General features: G+C 43.9%; 1 protein-coding gene across 3 annotated transcripts in view; it reads left to right on the top strand.

Annotated features, from left to right (window-relative positions):
* The window catches only part of DCC (DCC netrin 1 receptor), a 944701-nt gene that overhangs the window by 496849 nt on the left and 424910 nt on the right, over nt 1-22942 (top strand). The gene's annotated exons all lie outside the window — the stretch shown is intronic.

The following is a 22942-nucleotide window of genomic DNA, read 5'->3' as shown; positions in this document are numbered from 1 at the left end:
AGCTCGAATCCTGCCCATGATTTCATTTGACTATAGTATTTTTGAAAAATAGTCCATGGAAGGTTTTCATTCTTCTATGAAAAATTCACCATAGCCAGTATTGAACTAAGATTCAGCTGCTAGTTTGGTTGGATTCTGTACATGGAATGGCAGGGGGCAAAACCTTGTCCTGAACCCCAGGCACCAAAGTACCTTGGGCTTGGTCCTGCTTCCCAAGCTTTATGGTTATTCCCTAACTGCTTCTTGGCACGTAATCGAAATGTTCAGCAGATTTCTAAGAGTTCAGCAGATTTCTCTTGTTTCTCTTCCCAGCTTACTAATGCTTACCTGGAAAGGAAAGGGTCATGGCTTTGTGGCAAGATGCAACAGGTCCCAGGTTCTATCGCTCACATCTCTAGGTACTAGAGCTGAAACCCAGGAGACCCCTGCCCATCATTGTAGACCAGGTGTGAGGAACCCTTGGGCCTCCTGATGTTGCTGAACAATTTCCATCATCAATAGCCACTGACCATGATGGAAGCTGTAGTTCAGCAACATCAAGGCCAAGGTTTCCCCATTCATGATGTGGACAATACAGAATTAGATGGACCAATAGTCTAAATTGGCATAAGGCCTGTGGATTGTTGTTGTTTGTGGGTTTATTGCCCTTTCATTTGTGGATACCAACATGGTGCAGCAACAGCTTGCTCCATTTTTTTGCAAATGTGCAAGGTGTGTATTTTCCACATGCATTTCATCTGTGCAAACATCATCATCATCATCATCATCATCATCATCATCATCATCATCATTTTATATGTATGCCGCCTTTCCACAGTTAAAACAATGCTCAAGGCGGCTTACAATATGAAAAGATTTACATAATTACAGTGGTGCCTCGGGTTACATATGCTTCAGGTTACATACGCTTCAGGTTACACATTCCACTAAGCCAGAAATAGTGCTTCAGGTTAAGAACTTTGCTTCAGGATAAGAACAGAAATCGGGCTCCTGTGGCACGGCAGCAGCAAGAGGCCCCATTAGCTAAAGTGGTGCTTCAGGTTAAGAACAGTTTCAGGTTAAGTACGGAGCTCCGGAACAAATTAAGTACTTAACCTGAGGTACCACTGTACAAACATAGCAAAGTAGTCGTAAAAATAAATAAGACACATTGAAAACTACAAAACCAAACTGAACAGTTTCCACATAAAAATAAAGATACAAAAAGTTAATATCAGCAATATCACTAACAGCAGCAAAAACTCCCAACGAAACTTTCCCCAAAAGACCCAAGTCCTTGCTGGGCAGCAGCCGCAGCCGCAGTTCTTATGAGGCCAGTCAAGCCCCACCCTAGGTCAGGTGGAGAGAGGTAGGAACAGGGCCCTCAGGCACTCAGCAGGGGAGTCCTCCATGGGCATGCAACTTATGCTTCTGAAAATGAAAATTTTAATTATTCATCCAATTCCCAAACTTCATCTCCTGTTATTCCAGATGACATAGAATCATAGAATCATAGAGTTGGAAGAGACCACAAGGGCCATCGAGTCCAACCCCCTGCCAAGCAGGAAACGCCATCAGAGTACTCCTGACATATGGTCGTCAAGCCTCTGCTTAAAGACCTCCAAAGAAGGAGACTCCACCACACTCCTTGGCAGCAAATTCCACTGTCGAACAGCTCTCACTGTCAGGAAGTTCCTCCTAATGTTTAGGTGGAATCTTTTTTCTTGTAGTTTGGAACCATTGCTCCGTGTCCGCTTCTCTGGAGCAGCAGAAAACAACCTTTCTCCCTCCTCTATGTGACATCCTTTTATATATTTGAACATGGCTATCATATCACCCCTTAACCTCCTCTTCTCCAGGCTAAACATGCCCAGCTCCTTTAGCCGTTCCTCATAAGGCATTGTTTCCAGGCCTTGGACCATTTTGGTTGCCCTCCTCTGGACACGTTCCAGTTTGTCAGTGTCCTTCTTGAACTGTGGTGCCCAGAACTGGACACAGTACTCCAGGTGAGATCTGACCAGAGCAGAATACAGTGGCACTATTACTTCCCTTGATCTAGATGCAATACTCCTATTGATGCAGCCCAGAATTGCATTGGCTTTTTTAGCTGCCGCGTCACACTGTTGGCTCATGTCAAGTTTGTGGTCAACCAAGACTCCTAGATCCTTTTCACATGTACTGCTCTCAAGCCAGGTGTCACCCATCTTGTATTTGTGCCTCTCATTTTTTTTGCCCAAGTGCAATACTTTACATTTCTCCCTGTTAAAATTCATCTTGTTTGTTTTGGCCCATGCATCTGCCTTCACCATAGCTGTCCCCACAAAAACCTGCTTTAGCACATATATTAGTGCCACTGTCAGGAGGAATAGCCTTGACTGATTTTGTCTCTGGGTCCCTATCCAGGCATCATGCACGGCACGGTTGTGATGCAACATTTTGATGCCAGCAGTTACCACACAGAAATAACAGTACTCAGGGAAAAAATTGGAAGCACTGTTGTTTTCCGTGCCACCTGCTGAGCAGCAAAGCATACCACTTTGCCCCTTCTTTCATCCTTGTGAAAACCTCTCTTTCTTCCTGCAAATGATTCATTAGCCAGTAAGCATGCTATTTGACAGAGATGTGAGAGGAGGGGAAAATGTCTTGGGTCTGGGATCAAAGAGTTGAGTTTGCCAGTGTGTCAGTTTTCCGTGGAATCAGAATTGTACAAACACTGCATTTAGAGAGGTGGTTTGTTTTTAATTACTGAACAATGCTGAGTTATCTTTGGGTGATTCCAAAAGATTTAAGGAACCACACAGATAATACTTACTCAAACAGGAGCCCAATATCACTGTAATGCTTATTTAGCATTTGGGCTTTAAACCTTATGCATAAAAATGCTTTCATTAGTGAACAGAAAGCCCTTATTTGGATTAGAAGAGATTTGATGTGTGCACAACAATATCCTTTTATTAAGCCACAATGCAATGTTATGGAAATTATGCATGATGGAGGCTTTGAACTCTCTGGCTTTTGGTGCATTAATGTTTCATGGGTTTCAATTATTTCATAATGACAAAAGTAATTTTTGAGAGAGAGAGAGAGAGAGAGAGAGAGAGAGAGAGAGAGAGAGAGAAGCAAAACAAGTTGTTTTGCAAAACATTTTCTTTTTATTTGGTCTTACAAGCTGGTTAATGATGGTATGTGCATGATGTTTTGCAATTGTGTAGTGTAGCACTCACATCTATATCTAGAGACCTATCTGTCAAGTTTTGTCAGGACTGTGAAAGTCTTCAAGGTTCCTGCTTATCACGGGTTCCTGTTAGGATAGCCATGTTCCTTGCATTATAGAAGAATAGTCTTCTATCTGAACAGCTGTCAGCAGACAGTCCTCTACTTGAAAAGAGAATTTAAAATTGGTAGTGTTGTACAGTGAAGCTATTAGAATGTAAAAGAAAGAAAGAAATGTTTTTCTTTCTGTTTTCCCATTTCTTTTTAGTCCCAGTCAATGATAAAAATAGCATACAAACAAGCATGGATGTAGAAGACGGTTGCAAATTATCCCTTGTTCTCACTGCAGTTTGATGCATGTGACTATCGCTAAACAAAGACCTCTCCTTTTGTTTGACTGCTAGTTTTCATTTGCAGCATCAGTGGAAATTTTCAGGTGATTCAAGAAGTTACTATTCATTGAATTTAAAATGTATGACCATTAAGGAGTTGTTAAATATCAGTTTAAATATTCAAGTCATCTTTTCATTTCAGAAACAAGTGTCTATAAACAAAATAGTGCATGTTATTTTCTCGTTGCTGTGCCTTTTAGCAACTGTTCAACACTGACAAAGAGAGTTCTTTTGAGAAAGAAGCTTCTGTATGAATAGTTGCTATTAGGGTGTATGCTTGCCCTAATTTGAGGCTTAAATCCCAAGTTTCTGAACTTGAAAGTGTCAACTTGCTTCTTGTAGTTGGTTTATCTGGTTCCTTTAGAGCTGGAGTGCCCAACATGGTCGTCACTACAACTCCAAACGCTGAGAGGAGTTGGCACACCAAGGTAATCATGGGCTTTGGGACCTCGTGAACCATGAGTTCTGCTTCTAAGGGACCTCGTGAACCATGAGTGATCCTCTCAGTGAGTAATTCCTAGTACATTTCTTTCTGTAGAACCTCAAGTACACCCAGGAACACCATTTGAAAATCATTAAACTAGTTACTAGCAGATAAGCTTGGGAATGCTTAGTAAAATGCAAAGGGGATAAAGAAAAAAAACGCTCTTGAAGGATATTGGAAATAATCTTCCATATTAATTTTATTTAATCACACTTCAAGGACCTTAATGAAACTTGTGACAAATTATGAGCCTTCAGACCCCATCTTGTGCCTCCTCCCTGCACTCAGAAGAGTTTTGCCCAGACTGGTCTTAAAACTGGTAGTTATAATTAGCTCTTAAATGGATCGGACATTTTGCTAACAATTACATAGAACAGATTCTGTTTACAGCAAAATTCATCATTTCACCAGGAGTGTGGCTCATGCTCGTAACAATTACCACGCACTGTCTGTTGCAATAAAATATATTTTACTAGAAGTTGTCAGCTTGGCAGCATCATAAAAAATGAGATGGAAGTGGGGAGTTGGTGATTTATAACCATTATATTTGATACTCTCTTCTTTGTTTAAAAGGCAGTGTTGTAGTCTCCTCTTCAAAGAAGCTTAGTGGCTAGAGCCAGGGATTAGTGGCCTCCCAGTTCCTAGGTCTAAAATGGTAGTGGCTGGTGTGTAGCATAGGCACAATTTTCGGTGTGTGTGTGTTTGCTGCTCATGCTGCCCTGCCGTTCCTGCACCACTTTATGAGGCTGGGATTCCAGCCTTGCAAAGTGGTGCACGGCTGGCGTCACTACGGTGATATCGGTGGCAGGAGCTGGATTGTTGCAGCAGGCTCTGTACACCATCTGCACCCCACCCCGGGCACCAGCAAACCATGCTACACCACTGGGTGGTGGTGAACCCTTTTCAGACGAAGGCCTTCAGTCCCTTGAGGGCACCTTTCTGGGGATGGGCATGCCCAGAAGCAAAGAGGTCTTCCTCTGTGGCAGCTTGCAAGTAAAAGACAGGTGGATGGGAATCCTTGTGAATCACACACAGTGGTGCTGCCTCATGCTGCTTTTACTGGCAATCTTCTCAGCGTTTGGCAAAGTGAGGAAACTGTCATTGAATTCTATGTCTGCAAAAGGTTCCAGTTTCTATCCTCCATAGGGCTGGGAAAGACTCCAGTCAGTTTCTGCCAGTCAGCATAGACAGTACAATGGTACCTCGGGTTAAGTACTTAAATCGTTCCGAGGTCCGTTCTTAACCTGAAACTGTTCTTAACCTGAAGCACCACTTTAGCTAATGGGGCCTCCTGCTGCTGCCGCACCGCCGGAGCACGATTTCTGTTCTCATCCTGAAGCAAAGTTCTTAACCTGAAGAAGAAGAAGAAGAAGAAGAGTTTGGATTTGATATCCTGCCTTTCACTCCCTTTAAGGAGTCTCAAAGCAGCTAACATTCTCCTTTCCCTTCCTCCCCCACAACAAACACTCTGTGAGGTGAGTGGGACTGAGAGACTTCAAAGAAGTGTGACTGGCCCAAGGTCACCCAGCAGCTGCATGTGGAGGAGCGGAGATGCGAACCCGGTTCCCCAGATTATGAGACTACCCCTCTTAATCACTACACCACACTGGCACTATTTCTGGGTTAGCGGAGTCTGTAACCTGAAGCGTATGTAACCCGAGGCACCACTGTACTGAGCAAATGGACTAAGGGGCTGATTCAGTACAAGACAGCTTCTTGCTTTTGAATGTTTTGCTTTGCTTTGTTTCATGGAAGTTTTTAGTCTCTCAGTGACTGTGCTTGTTGCTTCAGAACCCTTTCCCCCTCTGGGTCACCCATGTGCTGGATGTAGCTGTGTAATTTCTTGAATCACCTGAAAATTTCCACTGATGCTGCAAATGAAAACTAGCAGCCAAACAGTGTTGCTGATGGCACAGCTCTCATCCACTTCTACTTGTAGGAAAAATAAGCAAATGGGGAATATTTTTCTCTCGAGCTGCACAGGAAGGTTTGCAATCATGTTGTCCACCCACCATGTCAAGCCTTCTTTCAGAGACTCTTATCATAGAAAAGTGCTTTCTGTACCCTTTTTTATTTTTTTGCACATTTTTTTGCACAAAGCTGTCTAGACTTTCAGAGCACAAACATGGGAAGCACAAAAGGTTCATCTACAAAATAGCAGCAGTGAATAAAAGGAGCAAATCTACTATTGTTTTATGTAAACAAGATATTTACCACATTTATAGCGCCACCCTTTCTCTAACAGGATAACAAACAGGACATCTGAGAACAGAAAATGTATTTAAAATACATTCAAATAACAGTAATGTCATTAATTAAGCAATTAGAGTGGTTGTTCTTATATAATCCTTGTTTTCAGCAAAATGACAGCTTTGTCATAAAGTGCAGCAAATGTCCAAATGTGCAGAGACAAGTACAGATAAATTTACTGATTAAAGATAGTATAATGCAGGGGTGAGGAATCCACAGTATCATTTTAGGGATTGCCCACTCGTCCTACACCTGACAGCATACCTGATATCAGGTGTGGACAGGGCTTCAAAGGAATCATCTGTTGTCCTGAACCCCTGGCCCACCCAGCACCAAGTCAATATAGTCATACCTTGGTTGGTGAATGCCTTGTGACTCGAATGTTTTGGCTCCTGAATGCTTCAAAGCCAGAAGTGAGTGTTCCAGTTTGTGAACATTCTTTGGAACCCAGATGTCCGACATGACTTCCACTGTTAAGTTGTGGGTGAACATATCAGACGACACAGTGATTCTTCAAACAGCTCTTGTTTATTCACAGGCCAGGACAGAACTGAACTGAAGGGTTCAGTCAGCCTGCTTTATAGAGCTCCAGGGGACGTGGGTGGCGCTGTGGGTAAAACCTCCGCGCCTAGGACTTGCTGATCGCATGGTCGGCGGTTCGAATCCCCGCGGCGGGGTGCGCTCCCGTCGTTCGGTCCCAGCGCCTGCCAACCTAGCAGTTCGAAAGCACCCCTGGGTGCAAGTAGATAAATAGGGACCGCTTGCCAGTAGGAAGGTAAATGGCGTTCTGTGTGCTGCGCTGGCTCGCCAGATGCAGCTTGTCACGCTGGCCACATGACCCGGAAGTGTCTGCGGACAGCGCTGGCTCCCGGCCTATAGAGTGAGATGAGCGCACAACCCTAGAGTCTGTCAAGACTGGCCCGTACGGGCAGGGATACCTTTACCTTTACCTTTACCTTTACCTTTACAATGTAACTGTAACAATTTCTTAAAACTATCCAATCACTGAACGTCACTTTCAGTCCCTTATTTGCATAACCATCTACAGTATCCCCCTGCTGGCCCAGGGTGAGAACTTCAGTACATAACACCCGCGGCTTCCAATTGGCTGCAGGAGCTTCCTTGCTTTCCGAACATTTTGAGAATCCGTTCAACTTCCAAGGTATGACTGCATGTCAAGTCCAAAGTTCAAAGACCAGGGCTCAATCCACACAAGCAAAGTCCAAAGGCCAGGAAATGCAGTTCAGAGTCAAACCCAAAACAAAGTCCAGAGGTCCAGGAGCATCCACACCAAGTTCCAACCAATGTACTAAGTTGAGCAGATGCAGCACCTCAGCTCTGCTTCCCTTTTATACCTTGCATGTTGGTTGCAGCATCTGGGCTGGATGAGGCCAGTGACCCTCACCTGTTTTGAGCCTACTCCAGCTGAGGAATCACTCGCCTCCTCCCAAAGCTAGCAAGCTCCACCTGGCCAGCTAGGGAGCTGGTCTGTGGGCCCTTGCCTGTCTCAGCCACCTAGAGCATACCCCCCACTGCTCCCTAAACCTCTCAGCCTGCCGTGTTCATGGAGACAAAGGCCCCTCTGGCTCTGGAGATGGGTCCTGTTGTTCCGGTTCCTGCACACTGACCCCCTATCCCCTCGCCATCCTCTGTCACCCTGTGAGGACTTCCTTCCCCATCCTCTTCTTGCCCTGGTGTGTCCCAGTCCTGGCTACACCCATCATCAGGATCCTCTTCCTCCTTCTCATCGTCCTGCCAGTTCATGACCTCTGGAGCTTGAAGTGGGCTTCCAATTGTTCCTCTCCTTGCCCTAGGTGGGCTTCTAACTGCCCATCAGCTGATGGACGGTAGAAGCAAAGACCTAAGAACATGGTTATAGTCAGTGCCAACAGCGAAATTAAGATCTAGAGATTTCTTAAAAACACCAGCTGTCAGCGGGGAAGTCCCTGATGCAAATCTCAGCTGTGATCCCATTTGTTGGCCTTAGGCGAACCATTCTTCTTTACCTTCAGCCTGGAGGAATATTGACTCTAGTGGTGATTTGATTTAGACCTGCTTCTTAACAAAAAAGTCTAGCGTAATCAGCTTACTGACATTTTAAACAAAGAAGTGTGTGGCTTTAAGCTTTTGTTCCTGAGGTTCCATGGTAATATAAGAATGTAGAAAACCACATGAGAAAGATGGGGTCACATGAGGGAAAAACATGCAGCTATTAGATGCAACCCTGCATGGGAGCCAACTCCTAGGGACCAAGGTCCCTTTGCCTCCCCCCAATAAAATATTTGAGCCCACCCCCCAAAAAAGTTGACGGGCATTGCTATTCAAATGCAATTACAATTATTTATTTATTTTGCTAACACTGAATTGGGATTGGGGGAGAGAAGCCCCTGGAATGATACTGAGATATAGAGATAGATAGATAGATGATAGATGATAGATAGATAGATAGATAGATAGATAGATAGATAGATAGATAGATGCACATTTATATATATATATACGAGAGAGAGAGAGAGAGAGAGAGAGAGAGAGACATAGGGGTAGCTCGGGTTAAGTACTTAATTCATTCCAGTGGTCCGTTCTTAACCTGAAACTGTTCTTAACCTGGGGCCTCCTGCTGCTGCTGCGCCGCCAGAGCACGATTTCTATTCTCATCCTGAAGCAAAGTTCTTAACCCGAGGTACTATTTCTGGGTTAGCAGAGTCTGTAACCTGAAGCATATGTAACCTGAAGCGTATGTAACCCGAGGTACCACTGTGTGTGTGTATATATATATGTAACTTTGTGTTAATGTAACATTTTTATATGTTACTGTGTATTTTTGAAATACTTTGTTTAAATTGTCTGTTGCTGCTTCACTTTACTTTACACTGCTTGGAGATACTTTTAATATATTAAGCAGTATAGAAATTAAATAATCAAGTTGAATCAATCAAGTATATGAAGTGCCTCAGGCTGAGGCAGGCAGATTTCATAAGTGTTAAATCGGGGCTCAGACTGAACCTTGTGGCTGTTGTGCACCTCTGTCTACTGTCTAGTATATCTCTCTAAACGGAGCTTAAGAAGTCCTCTTACTTCCACCTAGCTGAGTATCTCAGCTATGAACAAACCTCCCACTTCATTGTTACTTCTCATTCTCAAGCCCTTTTGTTACCCACTGAATTCTCACACAACATGTCAGAAAGTTTTCTGATGAATTCACCCCATGCTGAGAGAGGAACATGAGAATAATTTGTAGTTCTTGCCTATGGTAGCCCATCAATCCCCTCTGGAGCACTCAGACTGTACTGAAATTCACTAGGCAGTCGGAGATCAGGTCATGGTGGGGTCTCCTCCACCTATTTGCTGGTTCTCAAAACATCCTGGGAGAATTGGTTCAGGCTTGATTTATTAAAATACAGTGGAGTGCAGCACAGCAAGGATTTATCTGACAAGTGAGCTGGGTTAACAGAGGCCACGTGTCCTAGCAGAGGCAAACACTGGGCTATGGCTGAAAGAGAGTATTAAAATCGCCAAACCACCCAAGTGGGCTTAGCATTGTGCATCTGTATAATGAGATTAAGCAAATGAGTGTAAATTCAAAATGACAGACAACCAGTGACTTTTAGATTCGCCTTCTTTTTCCTCTGCCCTGATCAGATGCACAAATTAATCCACGCAACGTAAACTGATAAGCATCAGCATACATAAATGGGTGATAATTTAGTGATATTCCACATCATTATAATTTTACATTGTTGCTTTATAATTTTGTGCTATAGCTATGTCATAAAAAGAAAAAGATTGAGCATAGATTCCTTCCTGCAGTCAATGCTATCCTTGCATTCTTTTGCATATGCTTTTTGCATGGATATATAAAAGTGTGTTTACTCGGGATTACTCGGGGTCTCAAATCATATCTACCAGCCCAGTTTGCCTATGCATGCTGAACTTAACATGTAAGTAGAAAATTACTGAATCTGGCCTGTTGGTTATTTAAGTCTCTGGGTACATGTACACTTTATGTGCTGAAATATTTGTATTTGTACAAACACCAGCATCTGAATGTTATTTTCTGCAAAGGCAGTCACAAAATATGTCTGTTATTTCCTAGACAGCATGGACAGGATTCTAGGATGATGGGAAGGGCTTTAATGTGGGACATGGGTGGCGCTGTGTTCTAAACCACTGAGCCTCTTGGGCTTGCCGATCGGAAGGTTGGCAGTTCGAATCCCCACAACAGAGTGAGCTCCTGTTGCTCTGTCCCATCTCCTGCCACCCTAGCAGTTTGAAAGCACGCCAGTGCAAGTAGATAAATAGGTACTGCTGTGGCAGGAAGGGAAGCAGTGTTTCCATGCACTCTGGTTTCCGTCATGGTGTCCCGTTGCGCCAGAAGCGGTTTAGTCCTGCTGGCCACATGACCTGGAAAGTTGTCTGTGGACAAATGCTGGCTTCCTCGGCCTGAAAGCAAGATGAGCATTGAGAGCCAGTGTGGTGTTGTGGTTAAGAGCGGTAGTCTCGTAATCTGGGGAACCGGGTTTGCGTCTCTGCTCCTCCACATGCAGCTGCTGGGTGACCTTGGGCCAGTCACACTTCTCTGAAGTCTCTCAGCCCCACTCACCTCACAGAGTGTTTGTTGTGGGGGAGGGGGGAAAAAAGAAAGAAAGATGAGCACTGCAACCCCATAGTTGCTTTTGACCGGACTTAACTGTCCAGCGGTCCTTTACCTTTACCTTTTACCTAATGTCGGAAGCACTGTGCATACTGCTTCTGTATATACGACAAATTTAGGCAAAGGATGCTTAAGCAGAGATTGGCCAACTGAAGGGAAGTAGCAATCTTGTGGAAGCAAGATGACTGGAAGATGCTGGGGATGGAGGAGGAATCTGGAAAGCCATGATTCCAGAGCCGATGGACTCACCTGCCAGGACCGATGTGTGTATCAGAGCAGGGGGTACAGCTAGAGGCAGCAACGCTTCTGAACAGCAGGTGCTGGAACCAAAAATGGGGACTGCCATTGTGCTTAGATCCTGCTGGCAGGTTTCCCACAGGCATCTGGTTGTGAGAACAGGATGCTGAGCCATTGGCCTGATCCAGCAGGCTCTTCTGATGTTTTTAGTAAAGGTAAAGGGACCCCTGACCATTAGGTCCAGTCGTGACCGATTCTGGGGTTGTGGCGCTCATCTCGCTTTATTGGCCGAGGGAGCTGGCGTACAGCTTCCGGGTCATGTGGCCAGCATGACTAAGCGACTTCTGGTGAACCAGAGCAGCGCACAGAAACGCCGTTTACCTTCCCACCAGAGTGGTACCTATTTATCTACTTGCACTTTGACGTGCTTTCGAACTGCTAGGTTGGCAGGAGCTGGGACCGAGCAGTGGGAGGTCACTCCGTCGCGGGGATTTGAGCCACCAAGCTTCTGATTGGCAAGTCCTAGGTTCTGTGGTTTAACCCATAGCTTCTTATGTACACTCTATTATTCATGCGCTGCCAGATTCTCACTCTCTTGTGCATTGCACACTGGTGTCCTGCCACTATACATGTTGAAATCAATGCTGCAATCCCCCCTGAGAATGATGGGTGTTTGCTGAAGTACCATTCCTTTCAGGAGGAATTGTGCATATTATGCAAGTGTATTTGATATTGAATTCATGTTAGAGTTACAGAAGGAAATGAATGTCAAATACATAATATGTATGTAAAATATGTAAAATCTCCCGCTGAGAGTAACAGCATGTTGTCTGTTCAGTCTGGTATCTAATCTGTGCATGGGAAACATACGAACATACACAGACTTTTGCATTAGTGAAAAGGACACACACAAAAAGCATATTAGGACAGATGCTTTCAAAAATGTGTATATTAGGCAAAACAGCCTATAGAAATGTGTGCTTTGGTAGAGATGCACACTGCAATTTTTGCAAGAGTTCCTTTTTCTGGATATATTAATCACCAAGGCAATGGAATGTGCCTACCTACAGAGTTCGTTTTGGAGGGATGCATTTGGGTGAAGTGAATTCTTTTCATCTCTCCCCACCCCCCACCCCTGCCATCTTATCCTTGGATAATACCCTAGGGACATAGTCTCACATGGTAGTGGTGAATCTCCCATTCTGTAACACTTGTTTTATGGTTGATTTTTATTATGCTGAATTTCTTAATGACCATATACATACTGTTTAAAACAAACTTGTTCAGAAGTGTGGCAAAATGAATTAAGGATTGGAAAAATGAGAAAACTAACATTGATGCATTTGCATATTCCAATCCTTCTTCTCAGTAATCATTCAGGAGAGTTCACATCTGCAAGATTCCCTAGATTAATTTATTGCAACATCTCTACTAAACAGCCTCTCTCTGTAGACCTTTACAATGTCCCTTTGGATGTGTGGTGGTCAGGATTAGATACAGTATTCCAACCTGGGATAGCTCAGCCAACTGAGACTCTTAATCTCAGGCTGGTAGTTTTGAGCCCAGCATTGGGCAAAAGATTCCTGCATTGCAGGGGCTGGACTAAATGACCCTTGTGGCCCCTTCCAACTGTACAATTTTATGATCCTATGAAGTGTAGCCATAGTTTTTTGTACTGGCATGATGATAGTTAATTTTCAATTCCTTATCCCCAAAGCAATGCTTACAGAAGTGGCAAGTCTGGAGTCTCTGGTCCTTTCATGTCTGCAGTTCTATTATTTTACCCAGGCATAAGCAATTAAAAAATACTTATGAAGGTTTGAACACAAACACACAGTCTTCCCTTATAAGTATATTGTAGGAGCATTAGTCACACTCAGCATAGGGTTTATGGGCAATGATTTATTTCAATATAGCCTGTTAAACCATGACTGTAGACCATTTATTAACCATGAATGTATTTTCTCCCAACTTGCATGTATAAGAGAAGAAAACATGTACCTTCCATTTTTAACTTTCCAAGTCTTTTTTTTTAAAAGCAAATGAGCAGTTATGTTATACATGAGGACTTTGGTTGCAATATTTCTTTCCAACCAATGTGGGGCAGCTGCCAAAAGTCCCAACCCATCCTTTTTGAACAATCTGACAGATTTAGAGGCAGGGGCACCAACTTGGGCCCCAGGTTATGAGTGCCCAATGGTGCCTGCGATGTCGTGCGATATTATAATGTCATGACGTCAAGCTAATCAGCACACTGCAGCAGCGCTTCTGAGGCCTAGCAGGGCCTTAGATGTGATCTCCAAGGCCTTGTGGGGCCTCAGAAATCATGCCTGAGGCCTTGAGAGAACTCTGATGCAACTTCCAGGTTGTACCGGAAGTCACATCAGAGCCCATGCTGTGGGTGCTGAGCACCCACAATTTTTGTGGGTGCCTGGGTCCCCAGGGCCCCCTAGAGTTGGTGCCTATGTTCAGAAGTAAGGGTTGTAGGTGGTGCTGTGGGTTAAACCACAGAGCCTAGGACTTGCCGAACAAAAGGTCAGCGGTTTGAATCCCCGCAACGGGGTGAGCTCCCATTGCTTGGCCCCTGCTCCTGCCAACCTAGCAGTTCGAAAGCACGTCAAAGTGCAAGTAGATAAATAGGTACCACTCTGGCGGGAAGGTAAACGGTGTTTCCGTGCGCTGCTCTGGTTCACCAGAAGTGGCTTAGTCATGCTGGCCACATGACCCGGAAGCTGTACGCCAGCTCCCTCGGCCAATAAAGCGAGATGAGTGCCGCAACCCCAGGGTCGGTCACGACTGGACCTAATGGTCAGGGGTCCCTTTACCCTTACCTTTATGTTCAGAGGTGGCAGTGGTGAGGGACCTCTAAGAGTTGTTAGACTGAGTAGTTGCAGTAGCACTGTGCTGAATGGCATGGCTCTGTATAACTCACTGCTACATGGTCTCACTCTGCACTTTGCAAAACTTTACTTCTACTGGGGGAGAGAGGAGGGAACCACAAAGGAACATAAGGAGTGTCTGCTGGATCAGGCCAAGGGCCAATCTAGGCCAACGAGTTACCCAAGCAAGACAAGCGTGCAACAGCACTCAGTTCCCAGGAACTGTTATTCAGAGAGGTACTGTGTCTGACCATGAATGCAGAGTTTAGCCCGCAAGGCTAGTAGCCATTGATAGCTTTGTACTTCGTGAATTTGTCTAACCCTGTTTTACAGCCATCCAAATTGGTGGCCATTACTACTGCCTCTTGTGGGGCTGAGCCTATCATGGGACCTTGATGACTACCTCTTCCTTGTACCCATCAAAATTCCAGCTTCTGGGTTGTATTTAATAAAACCCCTCACGTCCAAGCCATTGTGATAATTCATCTAGGAGCTGCCAGAGCATGGATCACTGTGGCTTAGGGAATCTGGAGGAAGTTTGTTTGTCCACAATCTGAAGCAAACTCACCTGATCTGTACCTTTCAGGTTTCTGCACGGGTCAGATCCTGTGCTCTTCAGGATCTGTACTTACACTGACTGCTATCAGGTAGTCCAAGGGCTACATCCTGAATCTCTCCCAGTTTTAGTCATCTGCAAAGCATGGCTCCTGCCACATGGGTGGAAAATGGGGCTGCAAATGCCTGCAGGAATTATGGCACCACTACCAGTGGGAGATTGGTAGTTTGCATGTTCTATCCCCATAAAGGACAGCTGCAGATTTCTACATTTCAAGGGGCTATACTAGACGTTCCTCAATGTCTCTTCCAACTCTATGATTCTGTGGTCATTCAAACATCCCATTTCCTCTTCAAGCATAAAGTACAAGATTTGGAAGTTTTATCATTTGCTTCTGCTGCACGTTTAGCTTTCTTTACTCTTGTCCTCTTGTATCACATGCAATAGATGGAGCGGTTGGGTTTTTTTATATAAAAAAACCACGCTCTCTTTGCAAAGACTGCAGGGAAATGTTTTAATACATCTGTGGGAATGAACAAAAGGTCTCTTCAAATTACACACTTGAAGTCAAGTTTCTCCTGAGGGGATGAAGTGAAAAAAGAGGCTCTATTATGTAATTACTTCTGAAGCTCGTGTATTTGAAATTGACCTAATAAAAGGAACCTATTCAGATTCCTGCAGGTTCTAGGTAGACATATGTGGCAGTGAGACAACGCACAGGGCATGTTTTATAGTGCCCCCTCATATTCTGAGTATCTATGCGAATATGCATTTCAGCCGGCCTAGTCCATCACTGGACAGCTGTGGTATCGTAGGCTATATCTTCACTGCAGAGTTAAATTGCTTTAAGAGTACTTCCCTCTCTTCAGAGAACTCTGTGGCAGGAGACAGGAGATCTCAAACATATTTTTAGCATATAAAAAAAGAGGCAGTACATGCCAGATCTTTATTTCTCTGAATTTCCCTGGAGAAGGGCCATTAGGGTCCAAAATGCACTGAGATTATTTATTTATTCATTTTATCTATAGAAATATTGATATACAACTATTCTTTTTTATATAGAAAAATCTGAGCAGTTTAGCATTTTACAACAATTATACATAAAAGCAATACAATAAAAACCATGTGGAAAATGTGAAAATCAGAAATCCGCTATTATGGAAGCTATTATCAGCATCTCTCTCATCTACCTCCTAGCTTTCTAGCTCCTTTTTGTGTGTGTGAAGTTTAAGTACCCTTAAGGCTTGTTCATGTGCTGCACTGAACTCAGGTACAAACTGTCTTTATGTGTGTGCAGGTGTCTGTGCAAAAGAGCATACAGTGGTACCTTGGTTCTCAGACGGCTTGGTACTCAAACAACCAGAACCCAAACACTGCAAATCCAGAAGTAAGTGTTCTGGTTTGCTAACCTTTTTCGGAAGCTGAACATACTCCATTTTGAGTGCCATGCTTCCATTTTGAGTATTACGCTTCTGATTTGAGTGCCACACTTCATTTTGAGTGTTACGCTGTGGTTTTTGCTATTTATTTTGTGTTTTTGTTCTTCTGGCTTTTTTGTTTTCTTTTTGTGACTGTGTGGAACCCAGTTCAGCTACTGATTGATTGTGTGACTGCAGCACATTGTTTATAGCTTTCATTTTATGGATCAATGGTCTCATTATTCATGTTAAATTGTAAAATTCATGTTAAATTGCTGTTTTAGGGGTTGTTTTTAAAAGTCTGGAACGGATTAATCCATTTCGCATTACTTTCTATGGGAAAGAGTGCCTTGGTTTTGGAACGCTTTGGTTTTGGAACGGACTTCCAGAACGGATTAAGTTTGAGAACCAAGGTACTACTGTAAATTGTTAATTTACACGGTTCAGCTAAAGTGTATGAGGTACACAGACAGTACCCTTGCTGAAGATAACCCTTTGGCTACATTTCTTGGGGTATTTGGGGAGGAAGTGACCACAACATGGTCCTGAAGACACTAGCAGCTGGGAGGTTGGCATAGCACAAAGTGCATTTGCACTGTGCCAGCCCCCTGGCTTCTTTGCCCCTCCACTTTCTGTCCTTGGAAGCAGCAATGGCCCACCTGCAGTGAAGTTAAGTGCAGTAGCTCCTTCCCACTTCTGTTTTTTGGCCTTGCTCAATATTGGGTGGCGAATTTCAGGCGGATCCCTATGCAAGGCAAGTGGAGGAGGGCATGAAACTAATGAAACCATTTTGGTGAAGAAGGGAGGAGATTTTCCACCCTCTGTTTTACCATTTAAAAGCTATTAGGTCTACAGACATATCTGGCAACACATCAGCAGGATGAAATAGCTGGTGCCACATTTGCACTAGAGGAACGGCACTAGTGTGGGCATGTTAGCATCTTTTCCGGAGGTGAACACAGTTCTGTTCCTGCTGCTGGCAGAGATGGCAGCTTCTAAATGGTAAAAGAGAGAGGGGTAAGAAGGCCCCTTGCCCATCACCACAGTATGAACCCTCTCTCCCATTTTTGTTGGGAGGCAGAATTGTGGCCCCAAAATGGCATTGGAACAGCTGTTCCTACATTCTACACCATGCATGGGCATACTCGGCCCTCCAGATGTTTGGGACTACAATTCCCATCATCCCTGACCACTGGTTCTGTTAGCTAGGGATGATGGGAGTTGTAGTCCCAAAACATCTGGAGGGGTAAGTTTGCCCATGCCTGTTCTACACCTACAAATGGGATAGCAAATGGAAGGAGGCAGTTTATGTTTTTCCTTCAGTACAACTAGAACAATAAAAAATGACATTTGGATCTTTATAGATTCGAAAAGTATGTTTAATCAGCGTGTCCTTTTCTTGTTAGTTGCAGAAAGACGAAAGTGGAGCATTTAATTAAACTGGATTGTGTTTTATTGTATATTGTCCTCACTTGATTTCTAAATAGTTCTGAAATAGTTTTTGTTGTTTCGTGGGTTCAGGGGAGCAGAACTCATTTGTCTAGTGTGCACTTTAATTCCTAACACTTCCTAAATAGAAAGCATGGCAAAGCCTTTTATTCACAATTACTGGTAGCACTTGGGTATATTTGTTGATGCCAGCACATTTGTAACTGTTAAGGTGGACTAGAGACTCATTCCAAGTTTAATTCTCCTGCCTTGCTGCATCAACTTCATGCCAAACTCAGAGAGATCCTCTTTGTTTTTGTGTGGCTGTCTTGCTTCATTGCAATATACATAGTGCATAGGCTTAAGTCCAGGGGCAAGATATCAGTAAGAGATGTTGCTGAGTGTTACAGTGTATATGTGAGTGTGTGGACATGTTCAAAAGAATACACCCCTTTCCCCAGCTGCCAAATGTCCTTTGAATTCTGGCTTGGCTCATAAATAAGATCGAACCATTCCAATCTTTTTCTGCTTCCTTCCCATTTCTCAAATTGTAACTTCCTTCGGTAGAAATGAAACCATTCTTTCCGGTATCAGAAACAATTTGCATCTGAATGCCAGTTGCTGGGGAACACAAGTTAAGGAAACAGCTGGTGTGCTCATGCCTCCTTTAGGGCTTCCCAAAGGCATGTAGTTATCCATTGCTGAGAACTGAATCTTGGGCTTGATAGGCCTTTGGTTCTGATCCCTGTGTTGCAATAAGAACCAATCACAGAAATATAGACACAATATATAATAGAATAATGGTATCATTCAAAAAGTAGAAATAAATCTATTGGAGTTCATATATACAATGTAACAGACTAGTGGCACAGAACGTCAAGCCATGTGTTCAAGATAGGCGTCAAAGGTCACTCTCACAATGGTTATTCAAGGGTTCCAACAGAAGACTTCTCAAAAGTCTAAAAAGAAAAGTTTTCTTAATAGTTTTACAACAGTTACAATGGAAGACATCCCAAAAGTCTCAAGGACAGTGTTTCCGGAATGATACTACTGTTTCGTGATAGTCTTCATCAGCCAATATTTTTCACAAGAATATGTAAGTCAGATTCATGCTACGGATCAGTGCTATTCTATTATATACGCTCTAACAGTTATTAGCCTACGTGTTGTGTCTATATGTTTGTCTTTGGTCTGATCCAGCAGGGCTCTTAAGTTCTTACACTTAATGGTAAATCTCTCTAAAACAAAAGCAGCTGGCAGTTCAAGCTGCAGTTTAAGTAACACTTTGATGCTCAGTTCTCCCCAACCCCAGAAGAACTAGGAGTTGGTAGAAGCGCTGGGGATGCGAGCAAAGCTGTAGGCCGGATTCTGATGCAATGAAGGGAATGGGATTAGGAAGCAAAACCCCACTCTTCCTTTCACACAATGGTAATCCCACATTGGGAAGAAGACCTGAGTAAGGCTAATGCTCCTGATTCTTATGCTGCTTGCCCCTCCCCCTCCTTATTTGTGCCCATCTCCCGCTACTCTTTCTGCATGTGTGAAGGAAATGCCAACAGGAATTCTGACTTTTGTAATTCTTGAGAGAGCATTCTGTCTCTGCAGATCATGCCATTCTTCAAGAAGCTTAGTCACTCACTCTTTTTTCAAGAAGAGAGGCTACACCATCCTGCTCTGTTTCATCATTTCTCCTGCTTAGCTCCATCATAGACCAAGATGCCTCATACAGAGATATGGGTAAATGCTTTATGTAAACATCCGCAAGCATAATCTACAATATTGCCCCAACTTTTCCTCCATGGTAAGGAGCCCCATTCACCATGGCCTTCGGGGCTTGGATAAATGCCTCCCTCACCCTTTCTTAGACCTGCCCAGAGTGTCACTATCTGCAAGTTGTGTGTGTCTCATCTGTTTCCACTTGCTATGACTATTCTTCAACTGCTAGATGCCAAGATGAGAATTTTGGCTCCTTCCTCGATTTTTGTCATCTGAATTTACATCTTCCTTAGTTTTCTCCACCCGCTTTCAGTGGGAGCCCTTATTTGGGTTGCATTTCAGCTGCACTGGCAGCCAAGAAAGTTGTTCAGCTACTCATCTTTAATTCGGTTTGTAAACAAATCCGCAGCCCTCTAATGCTTCCCCCCACCTTCTCCCCACCTTGAAGATTAGTGTGTTTATTGCAAGCCATTCCTCTTTGTCATTTCCTAATTTCCCATATGTAACGTTGGTAAAAAGGACAGAAAAGAAAAATGATCCCATTTGGGTAGAAGACAAAAGCTGACAAACTCTATCACTGGAGTTGCTATGCTTTTTCAAGTGCCTTTCTGCATCTCTGGTTTCATGCAGCCTTCGCTGGAATAATTCTAAACAATGCCCACGTTGCTGAGAATTCATAGCTTAAAGAATTCACTGCATGGTGTACAAAGGGGTGAACCGTCAAGCATTCTCCCCAGCCAAAGGAGTGCACATGGCAGATAGTCAACTCTTTAATGTCAAAGACAACACTTACAGTTGCTTCTATAGCTCTGGATACCTATGCCCACTAAGCATCTACAGTGGTACCTTAGGTTACATACACTTCTGGTTACAGACACTTCAGGTAACAGACTCCGCTAACCCAGAAATAGTACCTCAGGTTAAGAACTTTGCTTCAGGATGAGAACAGAAATCGTGCTCCAGCGGTGCGGCAGCAGCAGGAGGCCCCATTAGCTAAAGTAGTACCCCAGGTTAAGAACAGTTGGAGGTTAAGAACGGACCTCCAAAACGAATTAAGTTTTTAACCTGAGGTACCACTGTATTCCCAGGTTTGCATACTATGGAGCAGTTGCAGCAACAGGGGGCCATCCTCCACCACCTTTTTATGAACCTTCCTCCGATGGGCTGCATGCATGTAGCTGGAGACTATGCCTGCATGGAAACTTCCTTTGCTCATCCCTTTTCAATCCCCTCCTGGTTCTGGGAGACAGTGAGGAAGCACCTGACCCTTCACTTACCTGACCTGTCTCTTCTCCTGACCCATCCTGTGCTCCACCCTCCAGCTCTAAAGCTTCCCCTGCCTCCAACTCTTGCCTCCTGGCTGGTACAGTTCCCCACAAATCACTGACCCCCTCTCCCGAGTCAGACTCCAGCCCCGCTTCCAGCTCATACTTGCCAGCAGCCTGCTGGTCACGTGAACTTGTTGTTGCTTTCATTTTTATTCCGTGTGCTTCTTGTGGTCTTAAGCAGGGGTGGGGAGTTCTTTTTAGCCAAATAGCCCCATTCGGTCATGCCCAGGGACTATATACCAGGAGTAGGGTGGGGGTTGGAGGCTAAATATTGGTAAGGCAATAGATGTGACACTTACCTTTGTAAAATCTGAGTTTCTACACGCAGCTCCATCTAGGCAAGCAAGAGCTTGTTATTACAACCCAATGGTGCATTCTTGCAAGGCAAAAGCACTTGAGGACAGGGGCAGAGCAAGGCTGGTAAAGGACAGAAGGTGTAGCCTGGGGCAAGTTATAAGGGCCAGATAATGTTGCCTGGAGGGCCACATATGGCCCCTGGACCCGTGGTTCCATTGTCACTCTAATACATTAAGTATGACCAGTTTAATTCCCTACGATGTGGTAGTCCTGGTCGAGACTTAAGTCCTTTATAAACTACCTGCTCCCCCTGCCCCACAGCGCAAAAGATTATGTTTAAGCCTCTCTCTCTACCACCATTACTAATGATAATAAAAGTAGGAAAACTAGAGCTGTGTTTCTGCTAATGTACATTAGCAGAAATGCTAGATACATCATAACGCCACACCATATGGCTGAACATTTCTTGGTCTAGTGTAGGGATAGCATTTAGGGGGCGGACGGGCTGGTACAAAGTCATAACACAGGTCCTCCTCCCACACTTGCCACAGCCTCATCCCATCCTATCCAAAGAATCTCACAAGGCATGGGGAAGTTTCTGAAATTAGATCACAGCAAAAATTTAAAAATCCTCCCGCTGCACCAGGTGCTTTGGCTTATTTTGGTTTATTTTGGTAGTGTCCAGTCTGATGAACAGTTCTTCAAAGCTTGTTGACTATTTGTAGCTCAGGGTTGGTCCTAACACAGTCCTTGTTACATTGATATTTTTTTAAAAAAATATTCTGATGGATCAGTGCAGCTGTTAACATTTTATCAACAGACAAATTCATTTGAAAGCTTCATTTTCCCCCAGGTCTTTTTCATTGCAAAATCATTGATTATCACCCCCAAGTTGATTTCCCTCACAAATTCATACCTGGCAGATGAAATAACCAGATGTCTTAAGTGTTCCACTTCTCCTGTGCCTGGAAACACGGGGCTGAGTGGTTTTTGACTTGACCTGTGCTTTCTAGGCATGAGTCCAAGCAGTTTTGCCTTTGCTTCACTGTTTTCCCCTGGAAAACCTGCTCTTTAGCATTAAATTGGAACAAATGGCAATCCATGGAGAATCAAATTGCCATTCCAATTCAGTCCTAAAAGTCAGATTTCCCCAGGGGAATGTGGCAGGCCAAATGGAGGTGTGGATAAGCCCTAGCACACACACACACACACACACACACACACACACACACTACTATCACCACCATAATTTTTCTTTGGATCAGGCCTCCCACATCTGCAACTTACCGTATTTTCTGTGTGTAAGACAATGCTTTTTGCTTAAAAAGGGGGGGGGGGCAAAAATTGAATGTCATGTTATACACGGATAGTGAATGCAGAAGGGGGACATGTGACTAATGGCAGCATCAAGCAGGAGATTGGCAGCAGCGATTGGGCAGGCGACTAGTGGCTGTGGCAAGGCCTGCTGGCGATTGGCTGTGGCTGCTGCAATTGGGCAGGCGATTGGCGGCTGTGGCAAGTGGACGGGTGGGCTGTTGGTGGCGGCGAATGGGCAGACAATTGGTGGCTGTGGAGAGGTGTACGATTGGCAGTGGCTGTGGCAAGCGATTGGCAGTGGTGGGCAGATGGGTAAGCGATTGGCAGAAGTGACTCCCCCAAAAAACTAAACAACTTAATTTATTAATTTCGGGTTAAAAAAAAATAGGGGTCATCTTATACATGGGGGTGTCTTATACACGGAAAAATGCAGTACTTAGAAAGGGCCATTCATGCAATTGCTAATTGTATGAATGATGCCCTGTCTAGTTTGACCCTCACTAAGATGTCTGCTCTCATCATAATGAGGTTTCCACTTATGGGAAAACAATACTTCTCATGAATACAAGCCTTGATGGTTTGGTGTTTGTTTTACTGTAGCTGACTTCTCTCTCTCTCTCTCTCTCTCTATATATATATATATATATATAAAATAAGCACCACTAATTCGTTTAAGGGCTTTTCCCTCCTGATTGATTAGTCATCTTACTCCATGCTTCCGATTGAGAATTATTAACTGAACTTAGAAATTCAGCAAGCTCGGCAAATCTAAACAGTAGGCAGATTAGAAATGGATG

The sequence above is a fragment of the Podarcis erhardii genome (genome assembly GCF_964252035.2).
Source record: "Podarcis erhardii genome assembly, chromosome: 11".
NCBI classification, from domain to species: Eukaryota; Metazoa; Chordata; class Lepidosauria; order Squamata; family Lacertidae; genus Podarcis; species Podarcis erhardii.
Note: the sequence above shows the minus strand (reverse complement) of the source record. Positions and strands in the feature narration are given on the sequence as shown.